The sequence below is a fragment of the Trachurus trachurus genome, assembly GCF_905171665.1.
Source record: "Trachurus trachurus genome assembly, chromosome: 18".
In the NCBI taxonomy this organism is placed as follows: domain Eukaryota; kingdom Metazoa; phylum Chordata; class Actinopteri; order Carangiformes; family Carangidae; genus Trachurus; species Trachurus trachurus.
The window spans coordinates 27,242,246-27,268,270 of NC_139909.1; positions in this window are offsets into that span (position 1 = coordinate 27,242,246).

The window sequence follows — 26,025 nt, forward strand, 5'->3', positions numbered from 1 at the left end:
TGCCTCAGCCTATGTCTTTCACAACAAGTCCTATTTGTGTTCCTGCTGGAGCTGCTTCATTACCCATAATCTATTAGCCCTCCCTCCACCTCCCCCCAATAAAAGTTAAAACATTTGGGCTAAATGATGAATGCACTATCACTTTTGCATGGTGTTCTCTGGATAGGAGTGGACGGAAAAGGGGTGGGGGGTAAATTTTACATTATCAAGGAGATAATTACAAAGCAATCATAAGCTGTTTCCATTAAAGTGGTAAACAAGCCAAGGGCTTGTGCTCTTTTCCCAAGAATAATTAAAAGTCGCTTTGCATTCTATGCATCAGTGTCCTTTCCTCCACTCAGTGGCCACCTCTTGGCATAATAAAGCTGGCTGCATCTTACCGCAGGGGAGGGGTCCTTCACTCATAAGTGATTTAGCATTTTCTCAATCTTTTTCTGTCTGTCTTGTATCTTTCATAAATTTGTATGCGTTAATGGTCATTTCATCAGCACTGCAAACAATTACGACTCTGCCTTACCTTTTCCTGAGTAGTATTAATCAGTTTCTTACTGGCGCCAACAGGCACATCTGAACAGCTGTGAACGGCTGTGCCACGAAGCGGGACGGCTCCCAAATATGGAGAACCGCTCCTCCATGGCTTTGTCTTTAATGCCTCAGTAACAAGTTAATTCATTGATTGGTCCGGACTTGAGAGAATGGCGACTTGCCGGCAGAGAATATCAGATGAGAAGCCTATCTATCCATTTAGTAGAAGTCTCAACCATGAGGATTGGAAACAACTTTCAACCTTTAACTTCTTCCAGGATGAAATTAAATATGATTAATATGCAGAAGTATTTTTTATTCTGCTTGGATTTCAGCCACAACTCAATACTAAAACGCTGGGATTGTTTTATGTGTGAAAAGTTGCTCCATCTGGTGGATTTCTGCAATTGTTGATGTAAAAGTTTTCAGTGATTCATTGTTGCTTCACATATTTACACCACGTACATTGTAATAACAATGTAATAATTTTTCTTAACCCTTTTACCTTGGTCCAAGTCTCTGAGGAGAGAGCCAAGCACAGGAAAACTAAAGATAATTTCCTTTGCATGTTATCAACTTCCTTTCTGTCTTGAAGCCATGTCTATAACTTAAGATGCCTGCGGGCTGTGTCACATCACAGCGCTGACAAGTAGTCGTTACTCCCCTTCTAACAACACTAGAATCAGTCAATTATCCGTGGAATCGATCAACATAACCCCACTGCCACTCATTTAAAAGAGCCAATCAATCTGCATGGGCCTTTTCTGTATTTTCCTCACCGTGTTACAAGCGTGTGTGTGTGTGTGTGTGTGTGTTACAGCCACTGCAGATTGTCCTGTGATGGATCTACTGGAGTGACATCTTGTCTTCTGATTTATGGTTGTTTATTGCCAGAGTGAGACTGGAGTTGACCTGTCAGATCAGCTGCCACCACTTCCTGTGATACCTGTGAAGCGGCACACTGAGCTACGTGATGGTCGTCCTGGTCCGAGTGTCGTCTGAAGATGATTCAGAACATAATATTTACGTGTACATGAACTCTGAATGTTTCTACTCTTCAGCTCTTACCTCTGACTCATTTGCTGCTCTGTTGGCATGTGCCGGCTGCGCTCGCCAACTCCTCTGTGACTTCATTACTAAATGAAGCGGCCCATAATTCCACATCCCACCGTGGATAAGTGCTGCAGCGGCACTCTGTGAGGCGGAGAGGGTGGAGTGGGGAAGGGGGACACCTTGTCCTCCCCTACCTGATGACATGCAAGGTTTATCACATTGAGCAGAGACATGGTCACCTTACCCCAGGCCTCATTGTGACAGCCAGCAAGTCACTTGAGAGCACCATTGGAAATCAATAAGCCCCCGCTCTTTAATTGTTAGAAAAAAGCTTCCCTGTTTACAGCATCACATCATCAGTCAGGACAGCCTGACTTTCATTTATTTTTGCCTTTTCCTCTCTCCTCCGTGTCTTTTTCCTCCTCCTGACGCTCTCCTCTGTGACATGTGCTGGCTGGCTGATTGTTTGGTAGATTACGTAAGAGGAGCTGGCTGCATTTCATTTAGAGGGACCTGTTTGATATGCACACAGAAGCTTTTCTGGTTAACTTTAGGGTGCTTAAGGCATTTGTTTGTCTTATCTCATTGAATGTTTGCCTCAGCGTGCGCTCCTCCGCCGCTGTCTCATACCAACAGGGGACATGTGCTCGCTTCTGTCCTCTGTTGACTTGAAATGAATGCGGTCGACGTCGAGCACGCACACAAGAAAAGGGACAAACCCTCCGCAGCACACTTTAAAGGGACATTGTGTAACTTCTCCTGTTATTTATTCACGAAAATCGATTATTTCGTTCAAAAGTCTGTTTTTCTGTTGTGTGTGTGTGTGTGTGTGTGAGCGTGCGCCAGCCGCTGTTCAGGATCATGGAAATTGTCCGTCTTCTGTTTAATGTGTGAGCTAATAATCAATATATAATTATATATCAAACTGGACCTCTGACATCCTAAAATAAACTGTTGAAGTGATCATGATAGTTCTGCTGCTCAATTACAAGCAGGCAGATTGGCTCCTCTCAGGATGGACACTTTTTCTCTTTCATTTCTCAACAAGTGAGAGAACCACAAAGTGCATCACTGCGTGATGATTTTTGTCTCCCTCTCCGAAATTTGGAACACAAAATAAAAACACATGCGAATAAAACGCAACGGACTCAGTGTGCAAGGAGCCTGCACGTTACGTTTTTTGTCGGATGACGGATACGAAAAACGCATGCCTTTACACTGATGCTGCATTCACCTGCAGTCGGGCAGACGGCCGTCGCTAACAAACCAGATGTCATTTTAGTCACAGAAGTCCAGAGAAAGCCGGTAAAACGTGGTTCAGGTAAACAATACCACATCACCATGACAACATATTGTCACGTGTATTGTTTTGCCTCGTGCTGACGGACCACTTGTTTACATAGAGGCTTGTTTATGTCGTTACCTGCAGCGGCTGTCGTCCGTCTGCCGTCTGCCCAATTTCACGTGAATGCAGCATGAAAAATACAATTGAGTTGCTTGCGATATACAACCGCAACGCTAGATGGGAGGAATTCCTACACAGTGTACCTTTAAATTATCTCGCAACCTCTTGATTCATTGCTTCACCAACTGGGGTGTCCTGAACTCCGGACTGGAAACCACCAACCTCGCACAAAATGATGCCATGATTTAAGATCAAACCCACAGTCTCTTTACCACACAGGTCAAGGCAGGTTATTGTGCCTGTCTTGTGAAAAGCCCAAAGCCAACAGTTACTCCGTTTCCACACTCTTTCCTCCATCTGTGGCTCCACAAGCTTCTCCTATTAGTGCGTTACCTGGGGAGGACCGCAGCTCCAAAACTCTGATTAGGCCCTCTCTGGCTAATTAACTGCTCGGGCCACAGTTGGCCATTTGCAGCGTTTAATGGGGGGGACGATGCCGCAGCTGTCCTTCGTCCGTCATTCATCCGATTTGTGCCCTTTATGCCACGATTTGTGCCATAAAATTTATAAATAGCCAAAGCTAGCTTAGCATTCATCACTCTCATTAAAGTGACAGAGAATATGCGGCATACTGCATCGTCATGTGAGCAGCAGTGGAGGCTGTGCTTTAATTATGAGAGAAGGGGGACAGGGGAGAGGAGGCTTTTGTCCTAGTAGAAGAAATTCCTGGTGATTCCTAGAGAGAGGACCTAATTACGACGATGCTGTGGTACTTTAAAATGCCGCAAGCGGGATGATCACTGTTAATTTTCCTCTGTCCTCCCTCTTCTCTTTTTGCTCTCTGGCTATTCAGGGCAACAGGCTGCTTAATTATTTATACCTATCCGTTACGGCATGAAAATCGGGAGGACACTAACATGCATACAACAGAGGGAATCTAATATTCCCCCCCTCGTGTGTCTAGTTGAGACTTTGACTCTCTTCAGTCCAAATCCTTGACTCTGTTGAGCAGCGGTGGTAGGGGGATGGCAGCCTTCACTTTAATTCCAGAGGAGACGGTTTATTTTGTGTTTTTACGTGTTTGCGCCTACACACCAACATGAACACACTCTAATAAAAGAACACCAAAAAAACTACAACATACTCACACACTCCGCCACCCACTTGGTCACACAAGCTCCAGGCGTGATAGTATCATCCACTTGTCATGTGTTTATTAGACAGGGAGAGTGTTTGCCCACTCTGCCCTCTTGTGTGCATACAAACTGTTTTTCTTTTTTTTTTCTTGAGCAGTGCTGCAGGATCATTTTGAAGTTGTTTAGTTTCATTTTGACTTCTGGCTGTGTTTTCCATTCAACCTGCACAAGCAAGTTTGCAAGTTGTTGTTTTTTTTCCCAGCCCTGCACACACAGCATTGTCTTAAATGTATTTGTGCCTGTTTTTGAGAAGTTTAGTTTGCCCAATCTTCATATTGGTTCATGTTTCAACCCCCTTTTCCTCTCTGGATGTTTATTTCCAACAGTGTGTGAGCATGCGTGTGTATGTGTGTGTGTGTGTGTGTGAGAGAGAGAATAGCCTGTACTTTTTTTTCTCTCTCTCTCTCCGGTCTTTCCCGAGGGAAAGAGGATAGCACATGTGAACGGATCACTTCTGATTAGTGGGGGTGCTTTAAAAAGATGCCTGTAGTGTTTTTCTCCAGAAACAAACAGTGGTGTGGCCTCCCCAGGGAGGACAGCCATTTTCTTAGCACAGCACAACCCCCAAGAGAAGCTGCTTTATCTCCCAAGTGCTGTTAACTTTGGGTTTTAAACTGTGTGCTTGCCACCGCCTTGTTTTCCACATCACACGGTGATGATATCGTGCAGGATGGCAACGGAGCTGACTTTTCTGAAAAAGGGAGGAAAAAAAATAGTCTGTTAGATTCAGCCTCATCTATTCTACACCGAGGATGGCTTATTTTAGTCACAACATAAACTCGCTGTCACTCAACCCTCACTGCAAATTTACATATAAAGTGTCTGATAAGTATATTTGTGTGTTGACTGTGCACGTTAGCACAATTTGTGTCGAAACATAAAGGTTGGGAGAAATTTGACTTTGTTTTGAATAAATGTGAATCATCTGGCATTTTGTGTGAGGAGAGGCAGAGCGAGGGGAAGATGGGGAGGTAGGTAAATAGAGTGGAGGTGGTGGGGGTGGTGGGGGGGGGGGGGTGCGGGTGGCAGAAGCAGGCGACTGATTTGTCTCCGTTCTGTCGGGAGGATTTACGGTACAAGTGTGTTGAGCCATCAATCAATTGTGGCGCACTCCAAGGACAACTTTGCCTCTTTATGCAATTTGTAAGGCTGTCCAGTCAAATTGATTCCTTAACCAGGAGCCGTCCAGCTCCCAGAGAAGAGTAAGCCCCCCCTGAAAAGAACATCAACCTCTGTGTTTGATGTAAACCAGACAATAAATGATACGACTGTTTACTATTGATGGCCAAAATCAGACTGCAAAACAAAGTGGGTGACAAAAAACAAGATTAAAAGTGATTGCAGAAGTGATTGACTAAATGTGATTAAATGGAGTGACACAGGATTGATGCTGTCGAGAGCCTGTGACAAATGACTCCGGCGTTATGATTGTTTTACTCTCAGTCCTTCATGGATCATATCTCCAGCACAAAAACAAATTATATTTACAACCAAAAATGAACATTTACACCCCAGATTCAATAGTGCACGCACTCAGCCTCTGAAGTATGGAGATGTCAGTTCTGCAATCTAGTTCCTAGCAATCATCATTTTACTGTAGGAAACTTGTATCAACTTGTCTGGATTTTTTTTTTTTCATTTTCAGCAGTAGTGCTGTGGCTCTGCAGGTGGCATTGTCACTCACTTGGTTGGTCCATGTTTTTATCAGAAATGTCAATAACTATGGGATGGATTGCCATAAATGTTTCCCACGGGATGCAATTGGATTGGTTTACTTTGTGTTGAGTGTGAATTAGCAAATGTGATCATACAAATAAACCAAACTGTTAACAGGGTAAATATTGTAGCAGAATTCTCTCAGCTTGGCAGCGTTGCCATAGCAAGCTGCTGTAGGTGCGAGCAGAGCTGTTTTTAACAGGTTTGAACATTTTGGGGTGGAAATGCCTCTGTTCAGCCTGTAAATGTATTTAAATAGGATTTTCAGGTCTTTTCCTCAGTTGTCAGTATATTCAAAAAGTGATCACTTGAATCAAACGATCAGTTAATCATACCACCTTAAAAAGAAAACCCAGGAGTGGTGCATCTTCACTTCCTGCTGAGCTGGCACTCGGTCTTCCTCCATGTCGACTCTGTGGTGATTTGGGACGTTTAGCGGACAATATGAAAGCGATTACGGAAGCAGGCTGTACACTTGAATAATTGATGCAGGAAATCAAGCTCAGCTTGTCAGAATTCATAATGATTCCCCACTCTTTACCCCAACATACACACACACACACATACACACACACTCCCATATGCATACACACACACCCCAAAATATTCTATTCTATTTGTGTACAAACGCCTACGATCAACTGCTGTGACTCACTTGCCGGGGTGCAGTGATCACATTAATGCGGAAATAATAAAAGAATCCAACTTTAATAGCATATAATGAATTACACTGCTGAGTAAATGTCTTGGCATTGCTTTTAATATGGTCTTTAAGATTTTAGATTAGCATCCCCTCATTTTTCTGCTGTGAAAATCAAATTCAAAGGAACATTTTCTTTCCATTCCGCTGACTGAAATGACTAGAAACATAAATATAGAAACAAATTGAGTCAAAGATTATCTAATGGAGCGTGCGTCAGTGCAGTTTGTCACAAGCTTTATATAAGAGTATTGCTCTATCGCTACAGTTCTTTAACAGTTGAAACCATTTGATTTACCAAATTGCACCAGTTTAGAGCGCGCACTTATCATTCATTGGAGACATGAAAACAGTGTGCCACCAGTAAGCTGCTGACAGCTGGCACAAGACACACATCACATCCATGTAAAGAATGGCTGAGTTTGTGACAACAAATAGCCTGAAAATATAGTTCATTTCAGAATGATCAGGGGAAAAAAAAACATTCAGTCTGAGGGCTGTCTGACGAAGAGCGCCGTGACATGTCAGCCTCGCTGCACATTTTGTGTGTGATAAGAAAAATCTAGAGGGAGGGAGATCCATTATTAACAACAGTGGTTTCTTTCACAAGATATCTTTTTGGAAGTGACATTCCTGGCCATCACAGCAAGTGAAATGTCAGTCAGCATGATATGGTGTAAGGCTCTGGACCAGGGTAGCCCAGCGAGGTCCTCAAATTCTCCTTTTTTTTTTAGAATATGAGATATTTAATGAAAGTGCAAATCATTCACTCTGGAAATGTTAAATGTCATTCCTGATAAAAACAGAGTAAAATGTCTGTTAAGACTTTTGTCCGTTAGTACAGGTGTAAATGAAAGGGTGCTGAAATCTGATGACTCTGTGCCATGGCTCCTGCCTATTGACAAGTAAAGTGACAGTTTAGCATTGCTGATGTGCATCATCTGTAAACGAGGTAATAGATGCTACAGTTTGGGCGGCTTTTGACTGATGGGAAAACTGAATAGCCATTTCACTTTAGAAGAAATATGTGAATTTAACAGCTATTATTTCACACATGTTTACTCTGTGCCGCTTTGATCCGTCTGAGGTGACGTTAATGTTGTCAAAGTCATCAATCCAAAATGGTGCTCCTAGATTGCCACATCCACTAATAGCCTGATAATGTGCAAAAATTAGGGCAAAATGCCCAAATGGTGCTCACTGCCATGACCCAATACCAGCCCACCAATCAGACTGACATGAAATAATACAGAAAATGCTCGCCAAAATCCAGGGTGTGAAAAAACAAACAAAAAAGAAGGAGGTTCTTCTCCTTCTTTGGGGATTTTCAAAACATGAGCAGCACAGATGGAAAGCTGATGACATGTCTGTTCTCATTTTCCATTTGTTTACATAGTGCCACAATTCACCTCAAATTAACTGGTCAAAATAAGCTTGAATGGTCATCATCTGCTGGTGCTGTGAGTATTAAAACTGCAGTTCTTGTTTGGTTGGGGGCAGGGGGTGGCCACTGGTCATGTGTTGAGGTGGTCCGGTAGAGACTAAACAGCAGCAGGAGACGGTGCCGTATTGTGAGTGACTTAGAAGAAAAGCCCATTCTGCTTTGAACACAAGTCGTCATACCGGGAGTTCATGAGCAGGTATTTGAAGATAGTTGGACTGCATCAGAGGGTAAACGTGTGCCAGGAGAGATTTAACCACCGCAACCGGACTTACACCACAAAGTCTAATCAGTGACTTTGCTGTAAGGCAAGTTTGGTATTCGTCATTCAGGTAACAGCAGGACACCGTGCTGTAGAAATAGATTCTTTTTTTTTATTATTGGATTATTTGGACACGCTTTCTTTGTGTGGCAGAGAAAATGCTGAGGGATAATTTCGTCCTGGGTATGAGAAATACACATGGCAGCCGTGTGGAAAGTTGAGCTTAGTTTAGAATAGGATAAAAGGCTATGGATGGAGTGATTTTTTATTTTTTTATTTTCCTCCCTTCTTGATGCTCAGTTGTGTTAAAAAGCCCAAGACATGTTGTGTAGCACATGATTGCTTCAGTAATTGGCCTCTATGGGATCGTTGGATTAGTGTCGACATGTATCTGTGCAACCTATAACCTTCTTTATACTAAGCAGTTCTAAACTCTGTCCACGGCCAGAGGAGTTCACAGAGAACAAGTGAACACTTCATGGACCCAGCTGTGCGACGGCTCCCTCCTCCACCCCCCAGCAGGACATGACGAAAAACAAGATATTTGGATCAACAATTTTTATTTTATTTTTTTTCCATCCAGACAGTTGGGAGCAGAGGTGCCAGTCTGACCCATCCAGGTTTGAAGGCTGTAGACCTGGCTAAAGTGTGACGTCCAGTCCACCTGCCTGGACATCCCAGTCCAGCCGGGCTCAGAATAGCTTTTTGTGGCACCTGTCTAAAGAACTGGACATTTCAGGCAGCGCTGCCACTTCTGGCTCCATTAGAAAGTTGGTCTTTGTTCAGCTCCATTTCTCGCTGCTTATTCAACATTCTGCTCACCTGTGCATTTGCCAAGCAAGGCATTGTGCTGCTATTGATTGGCCGAGACCTGGTCAGTCAGGAAGAGTGTGTGCCCGCCAGGTTATCAGTGACATCACTCCTCAGAAAAGCAGCGTTTGCCTCTTCTTCCCCTTATCGATAGTTTGGGGAGTGCATTAAGAGTGGCTGCTCAGCCTGATTTATTGAGACGCGCCGGTGCCTTTCTGTGCACCCAAAGGGCACTGGGTAACAATCCAGTCCCACTTCCTTTCCCTGCAAACAGTGTTTATTTACTCACTCTCAGGGAGGCAATGAAGGCAGCTCTGACAGACAAACAATCTTATGATGCACCCTTCATGTCAGGACTGGATTTTTTTCTCTCCCTCCCTCTCTCCTCTCCTCTCCTCTCCTCTTCTCTCCTCTCCTCTTCCTCCCTCCAGAATGTCTCAGTCAGTTGTCAGTCCTTTTTCCCTAGCCATGGGCCCTGTTGACACAGGAATCCGTCACTCCTCACATGGGGGAGAGTGGGACATGTTGGCGGCCATTACTATTCATGAGGCAGTGTGATCCACTCTGTCACCCGTTGTCAGCGAGAGGTGTCTGTCTGCACCGCCGCTCCTCTTACTCTCTTTATCAGCCAGGGGTGGCTAATGAGAAGCACCAGGTTAATACCACCACTAGAACAGCAATGGCTTTAAACCTCTTAATTCATTTAGACACTGCTAATTGAAACCCATGTGAACTACACTCTGGACACCATCCATTTTCCCGCAAGCCATCGCTGAAAGGGAAATGTGTATGCGATTTGATCTCATTTTTGAAACTGATGCCAGGATTAACTCACCTTGAACCAAATCGTTTCCCTCCGAATTTGCATTTTTTTCTTTTCTGAGCAGTTCCCAGCTCTGTGCTAGATAACTATTAAGCCAACATTAAGTCTTGCTGGGAAATGTCAGAAGACAGCCACAACAAAATTATACTTAGAACCAGCGGTGACATGCGACACCAAAAATAACCAGCTCCGGATAGTCGGAAATGTCGCGGTCCAATTACACTGAGTAGAAACAGCAGCCATAACTAAGACTAGACATCCTCCTGCATGTGGCAGAGTGTAAATTAAAAACTCTTACTCACCCCGCAGTTGTCAGACATGACTTAGTCATCCTGCACTTCACTGTTTAATCAGCATGCAGTGAACACTGTGGGCTTGTTGACTAAAACCTGGAGTTCTTACTCTTCCTCCTTCAGCTTCATGCATATTTATCCTTTCAGCCTTTGTCAATGCTGCTGGAAATGAATATTGACAACAGTGAGAGGGTGTTCTCTATCCCACCACACGGTCAGCTGGGTGCATCTCGCACCTTAGGGCCCTTCCTCTGCCAGCATGTGTGTGAGATAGCTGAGCACAATGCATGCTGGCTCCTTTCTCCCCCCTGCTCCCCCCACCTGCATTTACTGCTGTCTGTGATGCATCTTTATGCTGCACTGAAGGGCTGTGGCCTAATGATATGAGATCATTCTACCTACCTTAGATGCAGCTGTAAATATTCAAATGAGCCATCATCAGTCGATGGTGTGGGAGATAACGGGTCCATCTTTTACCTGCCCCTTCTTGTGTGCGACAGCAGGATATATTTAGTTGACGGCATCATCGTCTCCAAAAGCGCTTGATTTGCCGGCATAAATTTCAGCGGACACACGTCCCTCCCCGCGCCTGCAGAGGCAAATGCTTATTCATTTACCCGTTTGTCATTTCAATAGTTATTTTATGGTGGTGCTGTATTAATTGAACTGCTTCTACTGCACAACAATTCAAGGCCCACTACATCTATTACAAAGGGAGTGTGCCGGAAACATCGCTCAGCGGGCTCACAAATCAGCCTAAGCTGAGAGGGGAACCTCACAATAATGTAACACAATCGCACTAATCTTTCATTTACAATGTGCTCCTTCCTCAGCCAGGCAGGGAAAATGTCCTAAAAGCCCGAAGTGGCTGCGGTGAAAAATCAGATTGGTTGCATTGGAGTTCCAGTAGATTGGTGTGCCGGGTTGTTGTCTAGCTCCATTGGCAGAAATGTCCCACATGTTAAAGAAGATTACATAAGATTTCATTTCTGCTGCTCATCATTTCAACTGTCACCTTGGAGGACTGTGCAAGATTGTTTCTAAACTTCGGTGTATATTTCAAAGTAGGAAATATCAGGAAGTTTGCCCAATTATATCCCATGATCATCATAGCAGGGGTGGTAGGTCAGAATGATCAGCTGCAGTCAGCAACTTGTGGGATGTGTATGTGTGTGTGTGTGTGTGTGTGAGAGTCCTTAGCCATCAGAAAACTGTTAGATTTCTCTCTTTGATGAAATTGTAATAACAGTATTTACATGATTTTAAAGTTTTTTTTTGTTTAAATCAATTGCTCAATTGAGGAATTGAGATTAGTTTTACTTTTGGCAGCAGGTAGAGAATTAGATTTGAGAGCTGTATGCACAGGTCACATATCGTATGCTATCTTCAGATTTTTGTTTAGGTTAATTCATTTTTAGGTTCACATCAAGTAACAGTAAAGTGTCTTGTAAAACAGAACTAAGATTTGTTGTGATCCTGGAGATGTTAATTCTTATCTGTATATTCTACAGGCAGACATCAAGAAATCCAGACTACCACAAATATCTTTTTAGAAGCAGATAACTGATAACAAGTGGCATATTAAATAATAATTACTGTTTTTTTTTACAATCTGGACCTTATTTCTACCATAAAATACGATCATTTACTCACCCAGATAACTTTGGTGTCATTACAAGTTGTTCCGACGAAATTAGATCCAGCCGAGAGCCGCGTATATCCGTATAATGGAGTCTACAGGGCAGCAGAATGCAGCCTCTAAATAACACATTATCTGCCGCGAAACTCGTTCATTCACCAATATTTAGTTATGATACACTAGTGCTATTCCCCTCTGAGTCTGGGGTTACCTGTTATCAACATCCGGGGTCTGTAGGTTGACCTACCTCTGACCTGGATGATGTCATCTCTGAGCGCCGCCCGGCTCATTCTGATAATAATCATTCCACTTCGGCATTCAGGTCCATTTTTATCTCAACTAGCCGGAGCTTTAGTGAGTCCAGGTTGAGGAGAGGAAGCCTGTGGAAGCTGAACTTCATCCAGCTGCTCATTCTGTTCTGACAAGTCAGAAACACGCAGAAACGAACCGTAGCATTAGCAGTAGCAACAAGCCGCGGAGATGACATCATCCAGGTCAGAGGTCAGTAGGTCAACCTACAGACCCCGGATGTTGATAACAGGTAACCCCGGACTCAGAGGGGAATAGCACTAGTGTATCATAACTAAATATTGGTGAAATGAAGGAGTTTCTCTGCAGATAATGTGTTATTTAGAGGCTGCATTCCGGTGCCCGATAGACTCGCATTATATGGATATACGCGGCTCTCGGCTGGATCTAATTTCGTCGGAACGACTTGTAATGACACCAAAGTTATCTGGGTGAGTAAATGATTGTATTTTATGCTAGAAATAAGGTCCAGAATGTAAAAAAAAAACAATAATTATCCTTTAAGTATAAAATGGAGCAGATAAAGGAAGAGCTACAGAGGGAAGATCATTTTACACTGAATTCTGTGTGTATCATATCACCCTATGAAGTTGATATGGCCAATATGTTGGACAGTTACTGGCAGATACAGTGTAACAACAGTGATACTCGTGCCCACCTGATGAATTCAGTTCAAATATTGACTCTATTTCTAGCTCTGTTTCCACCACAGAAAAATATCTGCTGCTTGTGTGGCTCAAGGCTCCATCATGTTCAGCAGGTGGTCACTACTTTTTCTCCATCTGCCGTGTGGTGCTGAGCAGGTTGTGTACAGCGCGTATGTCAGACCTCTCTCTGCTGAAAACAGTTGCTACAGCTACGGCTGTAAACTTAGAGTGAACCTTAACAGAAACTTTGCAGTCCCTAAAACAAATGCAGGAGAAGTTAAGACTCTGAATCATCAAATAAATGGATAATAGCATATTACTGTGCCTAACTAATATCTTATCTTATGTATTTATTTTTCAATTTCTATTCTTTATTTCTAGTTTCTACCTGACAGTGTCCACACTTTGAATCTCCTGCCTCGCATCGATACCTCTGCCGTGTTACTTGATGTCACACACTGAAGTCATCAAGCTTTAAGACATTTTCACTAAACTAAAAATAATTTGAACAATGCTAATACATCTTTAAATCTGGATTGTGGCCTAACAGTATTTTGATTTCTCATTTTCTTAATAAGGCTGGTAGGAGAAAAAAAAATACAGCAGCCTCTTGTTTGCTTTGTCGCTTTAATTCATCTGTTATCTTCTGAAGGACTTAACAATACTTCTGTGACTCAGCATCCCGTTCTCTAAAACAAACAACATGCTCCAGAGCTGATGGGGACATCCAATTTAACTGCCATCTTAATGGAATCTATAATAAGCACAGGGGCACAATAATGGCAAAGCACTGCATCTTCTGATAACACAGCGAGCATCAAACCCCTGCGATCACCACACAAGTCCAGTTTTTTTTTCCCCTCACAGAGGAGCGAAGAACAAAATGTCCAGATGTCATTGTCAGGTTGCTGGTGAGGCATTCCCTGTGGGTTGGTCACAGGGGGCTGCCTCGGCTCTCCAGCGGCCCTCATGCCATATAGAGGTAATCTGCAGTCTGCAGCACAGGGGGCTCCTCTGCATTTCCTTCCACACTTCTGAAAACCCCCCTGACTTTAATTTCACGGGCACCTGTTCCCTCATGTGCTCACAGCGAAGGAGTCAAATCACAGCCTTTCATATAAGCAGTGGGACCGGGCCAGAGACTCGTGATTCAAGAAGAGAAAGAAATGCCCGCGCTACAGGAACATGCTATATGACCAGCTCGTCTGCTAGTGACATGTGGAGCCGTGTCTCACAAAGACAAATTTGTGCCAGTGTTTGTCATCTCAAGTGGCCGCCGCAGTGTGTTACTTTGATGTGCAGGTATGGCAGGAAAACGATAAAGCAAGTAATAGGGTTGAGTCAGGGCCTGTTATGGGAGCTACAGGGGCCGCAGATGGCTTGATGAGGTTGAACCATGATGTAGGAAGAGTGTGTATGCATCTTTCTTGGATGTTCCCTGGTGGTCAAGGGTGGAGCAAAGCTAGAGGAGTGCATTAAACTCAGAGTTCAAAGTTTCCAAACTTTTTTTTTTTTTTTTTTTCCCCAAAGATTGGTGTAGCAGTCAGGCAGACTGGGCAAACACAGGCCGAAGCCACGGAGCACGCATGCGACAGCCTGATGAAACGATAGCGACTTTGGCTCCTCAACAAATATTCAAATGAGATTACATGAAAGCCAGAGGAATGACAGACAAATGGACACAAATCAGGTTTCATTTGTTTACTCTTCTGCAATTGTGTTAGGCACCCCCCCTCCTGGCTCCAGAGGTAATGATTGCGGTGGGACCAGATTAAAGGCTGTAGTCAGCTGTTTAGTGGGGCTCTGCTAACAGAGATTAGCGGCAGCTGCTTGGCGACAGACTTAGTGGGAGGAAGAAAAAAAAAAAAAACATCTCGGCACAGGGTTTCATTGTCTCAGATCACCACCACCTTGATGAGTAAGAATCTCGACAACAGGAGGCAGTATGCGCATGGAGGACTGGCGGGCTTTTTTTTTTTTTTTTTTTAATTTCCTTCAAGCCACATCAGAACTCAGTCACCAGCTTGTACTGTAGTCTCTCTCTTTTCCACTTCTCTCCCCGTCGCTTTTCTCGCTCTCCCTCTTCCTCGGCGGCGTACGCATGGCGAGTCGTTGCAGATGTTGCCCGTAATGATGCAGACGGCACACACAGTCATACAGAATGGAAGCGGAGCTAGCTGAAATTAGTAAAAATTACTTTCTCATTACCTCCCTCATTGCTCCTGTAAGTAGTCTGAGTTTCCACACGATTAGGAGAACGAGTCGTGGAGCACTGGGCCTTACCACACTCTCTCTTTCTGGAACACACACACACACACACCCACACATACACACCAGGGGGGGAAAAAGTAAGTCAGGTTAGCCTTACTTAAACTGTTACCCACCCAGACACTCACCACCACCGTCACCTCCACACTAATTGCTGAACAAGCAGCGTGTGTGAGGCAGGAGACTATTAGGCGACGTGCAGCTGTGTCATGCTTCGCACTCGGCCCTCAGCTCCTTTTTTTTTTTTTTTTTTCTTCTTCCTCTTTACAACTTCACAGTTTCAACCACTCAACCATCAACCTTTCTTGGGCTTGACGGGAGCTAATTATTGCATGAGCTTCACAGAATGCAGTGTGCCCGTTTGTCCTTGTCTGAACACAATCAGACTCTCCATTGGCTCAAATCTACAAAGCCCGGGGCCAAATAAATTTGAATAAATTCACATGGTGAAATTAGCTGTTTGGCTTGCAGGTCATTATACATTATATACACAGGTCACTGTTGCAGCCTTGAATGCTACCTCCAAATGTTTTAATACAGAGATGTAGACTTAAGAGTAGTTTCTTTTCTCTTGTGGGGGTTTAAAGGGGAATGAGTATGCATGTGGGCGCATGGACAGAAGAAAATCACTGATTTGCAATAGAAACATGCACTGCAAGAAGCACCCAGGATGAAATTTCTGACTGTGTGCCTCTTCTACAAGCTGCCAAAGCTGGAAGACTTGAAAGGGTGCAGTTGGCATGGCTGAGTAATGGATCACTCGAGACGGGCCGGAACAGTGGTGTGCCAGGATCGCTTTACACGAAACCCAGGAACAGAGAAAATGCAATGTCCGCACAAAGCTTTGCAACAGGAAACCCGGAAACTGGTATAGCTTGTGAGCCACAGATGAAACTGTTTGCTCCTTTTTATAGGAATGTTCACCTTATCCAGGCCTAACCCCCCCCCCCTTTGCTCAGAGTATATGAGTGAAGTGCAAGGTGTGCTGTGTAAATCTAGGACATAGCAATGCACTCAGGAAGGCACTGATAATGTAATGAGTCTGTGCCCAAGAAGAGATGAATTAGACTCCAAAAGTGTCCATCTATATTTGCGATGTGCAGCAGCAGGTTCCTCAGCCAACAGAGGCCTCTGTTTGTTCAGTTCACATTGATTCTTTGCTGAAAATGCATGAAAACAAACACAGATTTTCCAAAACACAGGTATGATCTAAAATAAATCTTCAGTATAAATAAAACATGTAGTAGTCCTTTATTACAGCGTTATTACAACAGGTTTGTCATCTTACTATCAGGCACGACTTGGCTGCTGTTTTTAGAAGCAGGGAACAATATTACACCTGTAAAATTAGACTTGCTCTCCAGCCAAAACCTGGGCTGTGACTATATGTCTGATCCAAGCGTTTTAGCACCTATCTCTGGCTGCAGGACCTCATACAGTGTCAGATGTGTCATGCGCCTGTTTCTTCCAACTGTGTGGTATTTCTTTTTCCGCCGCGGCTGGTGCCTTGTAAAGCATCACCCAAAAATAACTTCTCCACTGGAATGCTGGAATAGGAAGGAATCGTGTTCATCCAGTTAAAATTATCTCCAGTCACTCTTCGGGAACCCACGCACTTCATCCCGAAATATAGCCCTGCCTTGCGTCATGGGCTGGACCTTTACATAGATTTGGGAGGGGGGAAATGATGCCAGCTCCAGCGAGCGTGTGAAGCTCCAGCAGCTCGTGCCAAGGTCTCATGGTTTAGAAGCCGTGCCAGCTGACTCCCCTCCATGTAAATGAAAAGCGGCTGTTTTTTGTTTTTTTCTTCTTTTTGCAGGTCATAAGGTCGAGTCAGCTGAACTAGACTGTTGATCTCTGCTAAGAAAGCTGTTTTCCCTCAGCATCAAGTGGGCAACGGCCAACTGATACATGTCGTGTTGGCCAATGCTTTTGCCATGTTGGAGCATTTGTGTCAGCACGACACTCGTGTCACATGATTGTGGTGATATAACAGGAGTCCCACTACGTCACGGTAACGCAATAAAAATACACAGGCACAGAATCAAGTCCTTAGGTTTATAGGGAATTTAATAATGTCATGTTTATTTACAAAGAATCATACTACTACTACTACTACTACTATTATTACTGCTGTTCTACTATCACTACTGCTGCTGCTACTCCAACAAATACTGTCTGGGTGTAGTCCAGTGGGAGGCAGGCCTGCTTTTATGGAAATGAAGAAAGTAGTGTTTTTGTAGCTTATTTATTCCTGATGGTAAGTTTTCTTTTGCTGAGGGACCAGTAAATGCATCTGTAAGCAAAAAGTAATGTGAGAGAAAGTCACCCAAAAGAGAAAATACCCCTATAAACCAATACTTTGAAATTATGCTTGAACACAGGCAAAAATGTGAAGATAAGGAACTTTAAAGATCTGATGCTGAGAAACTGATGTCACAGCAGCAAAACACAAGAACATACTGTGTGTGCACTGTATAGAAGTAACTTTAAAGAACTAGAATACCAATCATCTACTGTACTACACAGAAAATAAAGGGTAACTGCAAAGCACATGACTAGCAACACCCCAACTTTATTGAAATTTCAGCAGTTCAAGACCGGTGAAAATCTCAGGTGGTGTAAAGGTAAACGGTAAACTGCCCAAGGCCAGTGAAAACAGAAATCATGAATCATGGAGCTGGTTTGGGAGGAACTGGACGGAAGGTTAAAGTAAAACAACCTGTGAGTAAAATAAATTTGTGGAAAATTCTTCAACAGATTTTGGGTGAACTCTCTGAAAAATGTCACTGCTGACTGAGTAAAAAAATGTAGATTAGATTTTTTTTCAATGATTGAATTTCACAAAGTCAGACACTGAATCATGCTATTTTAAATGGCTGGGAAAATGAAGTCGCTGTTAAACTTTTGACCATTTAACGTTTGAGTAAAACTTCCTTGTACTTGAAACACTTACCGTGTGTTATTTATAGCCTTCTGTCCCTTGATGAATCCTCTTTTTCTTTTTTTTGGGAGACATATTTGGTATTCCCTGAGTAGATTTGTTTTCATAAGAAAAGCCAGAGCTGTTAATCTTGGCGTAGCTCCAGGGCACTGTGAAGACGTGGGTCCAAACAGGCCTGGGAACAGCTCTCGGGCGTCTGCTGTGGCAGCTGGCTTCAAGCAGTGACCAATAAATGATGGTCATTTTTTAATTTGCGGTGGGTCTTTCACTAGGCTGGCTGAGGGGGTATTGTAGAACAACTGATGATTTAAGACCATCTTTGATTACCCAGTTTCTCCCCCAGCATTTACCACATTCACTTGCCAGGCGTAATTAATTTGGTATAGATCAGATACTTTTTTTTCTTTTGTAATTAATGTAGCTCTAAAATCTAAATTGGACTTTGTTTCTAAAGTGTGTTCAGTGGATGGTTAGGCCTGGCTGCTCAAAATTAGTTTTAAGTTAAGTGTTATCTTTACCATTTAATGGCAGATGTACAATCACAGTGAATGAACAGTTGTACTGTATGTTATCTAATCAAGATGGAAAACAGTGGCGAGCAGGGTTTTGCTGATTGCTAAGCGAGTGTGATTGTATCAACTGCACACTAAAAATGTATTAAGTGTACACATTACATAGATGGAGCTGTTCCACAGCTGCAAGAGGAAATGATCTGGCTCAAGTGCTGCATGTCAACACGCTGCCAACCTGAAACTGATCAAATCTCAGCGACAGCTCCGCTCACTGATCTCAGGCATTACAGAACGGATTCTCACTTGTGTAAAGGGTTGGTCAGCTGAACCAATCTGTGAATGGGCCTACAAGCTATTGATGCTCAAATAATCTTAACCTGCAGGATTACTCCATCCTGTCTAAATGGCAGGTTATGTCAGTATTAATCTGCATTATGAGGTCACTCAAACAAGGTTGACATTTTGCCTGCCTGGATCCCCCCTCCCTGTCGCTTTGTGTTTGTGATACCAGCCTATGTAAATAAGGGAGCTGTGCTCTTCTGTTCCGCCTTGCCTCAGAATTTGTTTAGGATTAGAAATCTCATTTTGCCTGGAGCCCTGCTTGCTTTAGATCAGTCAGCTCATCTGCAGATCTCGCAGCAGATAAACACCGCCGTTCTCCGGGCCTCAGCGTTTTTTACTCTCTGCAATTTGCAGAGGAACCAGTATACTCTGTTCCTGTCACATCACAGGCTGAGTGGGGGGAGAGGGGGCTGAGGGGCTGAGGAGGCGTTGGCACACCTGCAGGTCGTGACAAGTGTGCAAGGAATGGCAGAAAGAGTAAGCGCTCCAGGGGTTATCTACCTAATTTCAAATCCATTCTGGGAGGAAAGCCTGGGCGCTATTCCCATCTTTACAGAAAGATTTAGAGCGAGTCAGTTGACAGGGCAAAAGGGCAAGGACAGCCTTTGTGTGGGAGATGAGTGACAAAATGAGTCATGGCCGTCAGTTGGGTTATGGAGTGTGATGAGGAACAAAGAGACTGTGGGCCTGTCAAAGAGCAAAGCTATTAGACAAAATCTCACTACACTCATCTTCAGCACTGGACCTGGATTTCACATCTTTTGAACTACAACCTGTAAGTTGTGTAACATGTAAAAACAGGACTGGGTTTTCTGCCAACAAGTGTAATAATATTTACAGCGTTATTAACTATATAAATCATTATTGTTGATAGAAAATATAAGGCCAGGTCTGTAATCAACAGAAAGGCAAATGTAAAAACAAGATGCCAAGGCTAAGGTTGAGTGATGTCTCCTGCAGCTTTTGTTTTGTCACGCTTCTTGGGTGCTGTCACGCAGGGCTACCCAACACTGTGCCAGGCCCACGTTGCTATTTCTGGGTGCAAAATATGGATGTTATATAATTTTTTTCTTTCTGTGGAGAAAGCACAGGTTGCACTCGGTCCCCACACCTTGCCATCGCGCACAAACTGAACTGGAAGTGGCCTGGGCAGAGTACTGAATGTACTTACTTTGTATGGCACACCAATCTGTTGGGGTTGAGTCAGAATGGCCACCCATGAACACCTTCCTCTGTATCAACGCAGGCTGGCCGCATGCTGCGAGACGTCAGCCGCTAATCTAGCATAACGGGGACTGAAAATGAAGCGGACCAGAGAGTGCCGAGGTATTAGCATTTGAGCGTAGCGTGCAGGAGGAAAAGCTTTTTAACAGCCCACTGCACCCATATGGCATTAGCACATAAAATGCCACTGTTGACATTTTGGAGGCTTGGTGCCTCTGTAAGTGCAGAACATCGATATTAGAGTCATTAGAGAGGGTACTTGATTCCATGTTGATGGTGAAACAGTCAAGCGCCACCTAGCCAAAAGATTTGGAGGTTCTGGCATCACTTCTGCCGTGCCTGCATGGGCTGATTCCTGCATCAGGGGGATTGGTGCGGTGCTTACATACGTTATCCTGAGCTGGGAGAAATTAAATGACAAGCCAAGATAGCCACATCCAGCAGCCCTCAAAAACCCTAACATCTCTTTACCTTTTACTTAAAAGAATTCTCATATGTATGTGGGTTTTAAGCGTGACCACTGCAGGATTAGAGCCCTGCAATCATTACTTCCTCTTAGCTGTTTGATACATGTCATCCGCTTGCAAATCCTGCTCTTGATAGACGCAACAAATTAAAGCTGCTTAAAGGTCAGTTAAAGGTGACGGGCATCATCAGCTGCTCCCTGGGTCCTGGTAGTTATGCTTGGTATCGATCACAGTTTTTCCAGTGTAAAAATAGATTTTTCTTCCATGAGATTTTGGCATGAGACTGCAGGAGGCTTGAGTCTGGATGTTCTGTTTGATGTATTGTTATGGTTAGTTTATTTCCCCTTTTCTTTGAACAGCTATAGGTGAGAATTTCAGTCCAACCTTTTCCAGGAGAGCTGTGGCTTGGAGCAGGTCATGGACAACTTGGTTGTGGATGCAAAAGAAGTTGCTCACAAGACCTGAATTCCCTGAGGACAGTTTGTACTTAAAATCAACTTGAGGCTCCTGCTACTATAACAAGAGAACCAATGCCTGAGGGCTGATTTATGTGAATATGTGACTCCCACTTGAGTTTGTGTCACTGCTTTTTATTCCATTGTTATAAATGTGTGTCATTCAACGTTTTCTCCTCTAGGCTTGTCATATTGTTCAGATTAAAGGGGACATATTATGCTCCTTTTCCACAAATGTAAATTGTTCCTGAGTGTCTTAAAGACATGTCTGTGACATGCTTCAGTGAAAATAGCCCAAAGATCAAACATCACAGCTCTCTTTTCATCCTCTAAAAACAGCCCTGTGCAAAATGTTCGTTTACAGTGCCTGTCCCTTTAAATGCAAATGAGCCACTGCCTCAGCGTTGCGTTACCATGACAATAGCTACCAAGAATCCTGGGAGAAAAATGGCTGCCTGAAAATGCGTGTGAGACGTATGTTTGAACCGCATACTGTACTGCTAGTATGTATGTAGTATGCAGTATGCAAACAAAAGCAAAATCTGCAGTATGCAAAAAATTCCTGCATGTCGTACTGATTCGGAAAATGTCTCCAGAATGCATCTGACCAGTCTACATTGTGTAGTGTATCCCACAATGCAATGCGCCCATGACCCCTAACATTGACCAAAGACGGTTTAGAGTATTGAAGTATCTTTGCTGTGTACCATAACCATGTTATATAACTTAATAAAATAAAATAACATTTAATGCAGACTGATTGGTATATTTTAAAACATTTATTTATTGATGTAAATGTGGTGATTTCTGTCTGTAGGCTACAGAGCCCCGAGGCAGCGCTGCTCTTTAAGCTTCACTTTTCATTCAAACAAACTAATGCAGCTGCTACAATTGTTAGATTTCATCAATAAGACCAACTTTTATCTCCTAAAAATAATTTCACCAGCCGGCGGTAAACCTCCAAAAACCTGGTGGTAAAACGATCGTTTTCTCCCCCGGGATGACGACGCAGGTTGACCGGCCGATCACTTCAGGAGACCAGGCTGCTGCCTCTGTGATGACCCGCTGGTCCCGGTCGCTGCTCCCATAGGTGGAGCTTCTAAACAGCCATCGTTTGGATAAGCTAACTGCACATTTTGGATCTAAACAGTTACTTTCTCACATGAAAAAATATTAAAACTTAATAAAGTGACGTAATAACAGCGCTACAGCAGGAAATAAAGTAGGCAGTATGGTAGTATGCGGTTTCGAAAACAGCCACAGCAGAGCAGCGGGGGCGGGGGCGGGCCTAGAGCATATACCTCAGCATGGCCATGTAGGGGAGTCCGGCACGCATTGACGTCAATGGGACTTAAATGTAAAAAAAAAAAAAAGACAGTAAAACACAGCGTGCAGACAGAGCCATCCAAAACAGCTTGCAGGGCTCACCTCCAAATGCATAAACCTCATGATATGGCACTTCCACGTCCTCTAGAACCATTAGCAAACATTTTAAACATATTTATAAGTCTGAAAAGCTGGAAAAGCATAATAGGTCCCCTTTAAGTTTAATGTCAGTGGAACTAAATTGAAGTTGGGTAGATTGGATGGGTCAAGGCTTTTGCTGTCCTCACACAGGGTTGATATGTTGTCTGATTTGAAATTATAGGTCAGGATTCAAGTGACTGTGATCTGTCTGTTGCGATAGTGATGAAATTTTCTGTTGTCAGAAATTGAACTTTGTCAACTGAATAACAACAGCTTTGGCTTGGATACTTTTTTGGAGACATCAGAATATTCATATTACTCTGCACTTTTCTACTCTATATTTCTTTAACTTCTTGGATAACAGGACTGTGGATGAGATTACAGCTTTGTTTCACCCGGACATGTTTTAGCTATAGCCCCCACGTGCTGTGATGTTTAACCGCATGGTCAGGGGCTCATGGGAGATGTAATGTTATAGCTCCTCATTCATTTGTCATATTATACCATTATGATCCTTGTTCTTTTCCCGTATTTGGTGAACCACATGACATTCTGTTGGCAAAGGACTCGAAGGTCCTTTTATTATTGGGTCATTATAGTTTGATGTTGAAAGAGCTTTACTTATTTCTGGGAGAGAAGTTCCAGTCTCACTTTGGTTCGCTATATAATTGTTGAAAGGCACTGCCAAAGAATGTATTTTGTCATTCAGTCCTTGGAGGACTTGTTGAGCCCTCCAGCTAGGAAGTCAGGAAGAAATCCATTTTCCTGTCAAAGTTTATTTTAGCGCTACCTGCTGTTGAGCTTGGCAATTATTCAGCTTGTTTTCAGTTATGATATTGGTTTCCAACGATTATGGAGACAAGATAATCAAGATAACGATTATTGTGCTGCATTCTGCTTTGGACTAATAGTCTAATTTTATCTTGTTATAAATCGCTATAAAACATTCATTTTTTATTTTACCTTGATGCATCCCCCCCCCCCTTCCAAACTTGCTCTCTGCCAGCCTGTGGCTTGTTTGGTTTAGCTCAAGCCAAAATGACAGACAGAGCAGTTTGGTCAACAGGAAAGGTAAAAGTAATTCTGCTTTGTGGAAGCTCAGTAAATACTGTTACATGGTGCTGTCTGTACCACAAGACAATACAAGCAATTTGTTGAAGTGGTCTATGACCAAACAATAAAGGAACAAAAACACTGCAACACACTCATTGATTAAGGACACTCATTATAATGCAGCTGCCGACCCATCCAGCTTTCAAAGACATAAAGAAGTAACAGATGCCATAGCATTCTTCTGAGCAAAAGACGTGTTCCCAATTAGCTCTGTTGGCAGCCAGGGATTCAATACCAACGTGTCACCATTTCACCAGAGTTGCACTGACCTGGATAATAAATGTCACAAAGAAGCTGCAAATGATGCGTCTGTGGCCGAATGCTCTGCCACCACAACGGATGACCACAATGGTTAAGTTGTACTGTGGAGTTTAAAATGCATTACATTGATGCTGGATTGATACTGTGATTACATCTTGAAATGAAGTGTCCTCATTTGGCATTGTTTTACCTCCTGGGGACCACATGGGACAAAATAGAAGAAGTGGTGGCTGCAGAAGAAGCTGAATCTGAATACTCACTGAAGGCAAAACCAGATACGGTTAGGCCGACTACGATGAACAGGGTCTTAGGGCAGCAAAGAGACGTGGCCAATAGGGGTGAGAGAAAAAATCGATTCACATAAATATCGCAATATCTTTTTTGATGATTTTTAAATCTTTTTTTTTTTTTTTTAATATTGTGCAATGTGCATTTGTTAGCCTTTTTTACATACAGAGAGTACAGGTTTTGAAAAGGGTTTAAGTTCACTTTATAATGGAGTATGTTAATTTATAGGCTCCTACAGTATTTGTGTGCAGATAAATGTTAAAAATAGAATAAGAATTAAATTAATTATTAAAGAATCGGCAATATGGTAGAATCGCAATTTAAATTGAATCGCCATCCAAAAAATCGTAGAAGAATCGAATCGGGAGAAAAGCATATCGTCCCAGCCCTAGTGGCAAAGGTCTTTCCTAATGACATCTCACCCTCTTTTCAGAGGAGTGGCCATTAGTATGTCACCCAGCCCTCTGCTTGGATTGACAGACAGACTGTTTGGAGAGAAATACGTAACTGTGTCGTCTTCACCTCTTCAACAAATCAACATTAAACATTGGGTGTGAGCGAGAACGACACAGACATCACTGAAAAAAATAATAGTAGTAGGAACAATAGCAGTGGCCTGAAGAGTGCTGCTACACCCAAGAAGAAGCAGGACATGACAAGCCCCATAGCAGCTTCTTCAAGGTGACTGCAGGCAGAGCTGTAACAGGACTAGGCCAGAGGTCCTGAGCCACAGTCCTGGCTCCAGGCGGGGTCTATGTACAGTATGCTGAGGGGACCCAGTGAGTGGTGGAGGCACTGACACTAAAGAATCTGTGCCAATCTCAGCCACGAGAGCCTTCTCAGAGTTGAAAACATCGTCTTGTGCCAGCGCTCATACTGTATCTGAAACCAGACCATGTAAACAAACTGTCCTGACTGTTTGTTATTTCTATATATCTTTTACATTTTGTTTTGTTTTTCAGCTGAATAATATCTAAAGGTCAGAGAAATGTACTGGCAGGCATGTTTCCCCCCTAAACTTCAATAAATGCATGATGTTTGCAAAGTCAGTGAGCAGTTGCGTTAAATATTCGTGGTCTTAGTATTGACAAAATAAGCTTGATTATGACTTTATTTTTTTTGCCATAATGGAGCAGCCCCCACCTGCTGATTATGTTTCCCAATCAAACCAGAGCCGACAGAGTATTTGTTGTGGTGACAGCTGCACTGCTTCCTCTGCACACCTTTTCCCTCTGAACACTCCCTATCACCTCCGTCTCTGCCTCCCATCTCACAGCCCCTCCTCCCCTAAATAATCTCCTGATAAGAAATAACACAGCTGATGATTAATTATAGCCATTGTGCTTGTGGACTAATATACTCCCTCCTCACATCCATCTTTAACCCTCCTCTCCCCCCACTATCATTCTCCTCCACGTGACCATTTGGCTCTGAGGATAGTTTTCAGAGGGACATAAAAGCTAGTCAGCTGTAAAGCTAAATGAAAGTCGTTTGCTCTCCACATAGTCTACTAATGTAACATGCAGCTTTAGGGACTATTGGTCCTTCTGTAGTTATAAAGTAACTCATTCTTAAAGGCGCTGTTTTATAATTGAAAGTGATGGAAAGGAACAAAATTAGAATGGGCATAATTTCATGATTAAGTGTTCATTTCTTTCTTGTTCTCCATCCCTGCACTGTCTTCTTTCTTCTCCTCTTTCATTCTGCAGAACGTGTCCGCAGAAAGATGGTGGCGGTAATTTAGTTTTCCATTTGTGTATCACTCTTCATTCAGCGTGTTTTTTGGTGGTTGTTGGCAGTGTTTGTCAGTGTGCATTGTTTGTTTCGCTCAATTGATTAAAAAAAGATGTTGTCTCATGCATTGT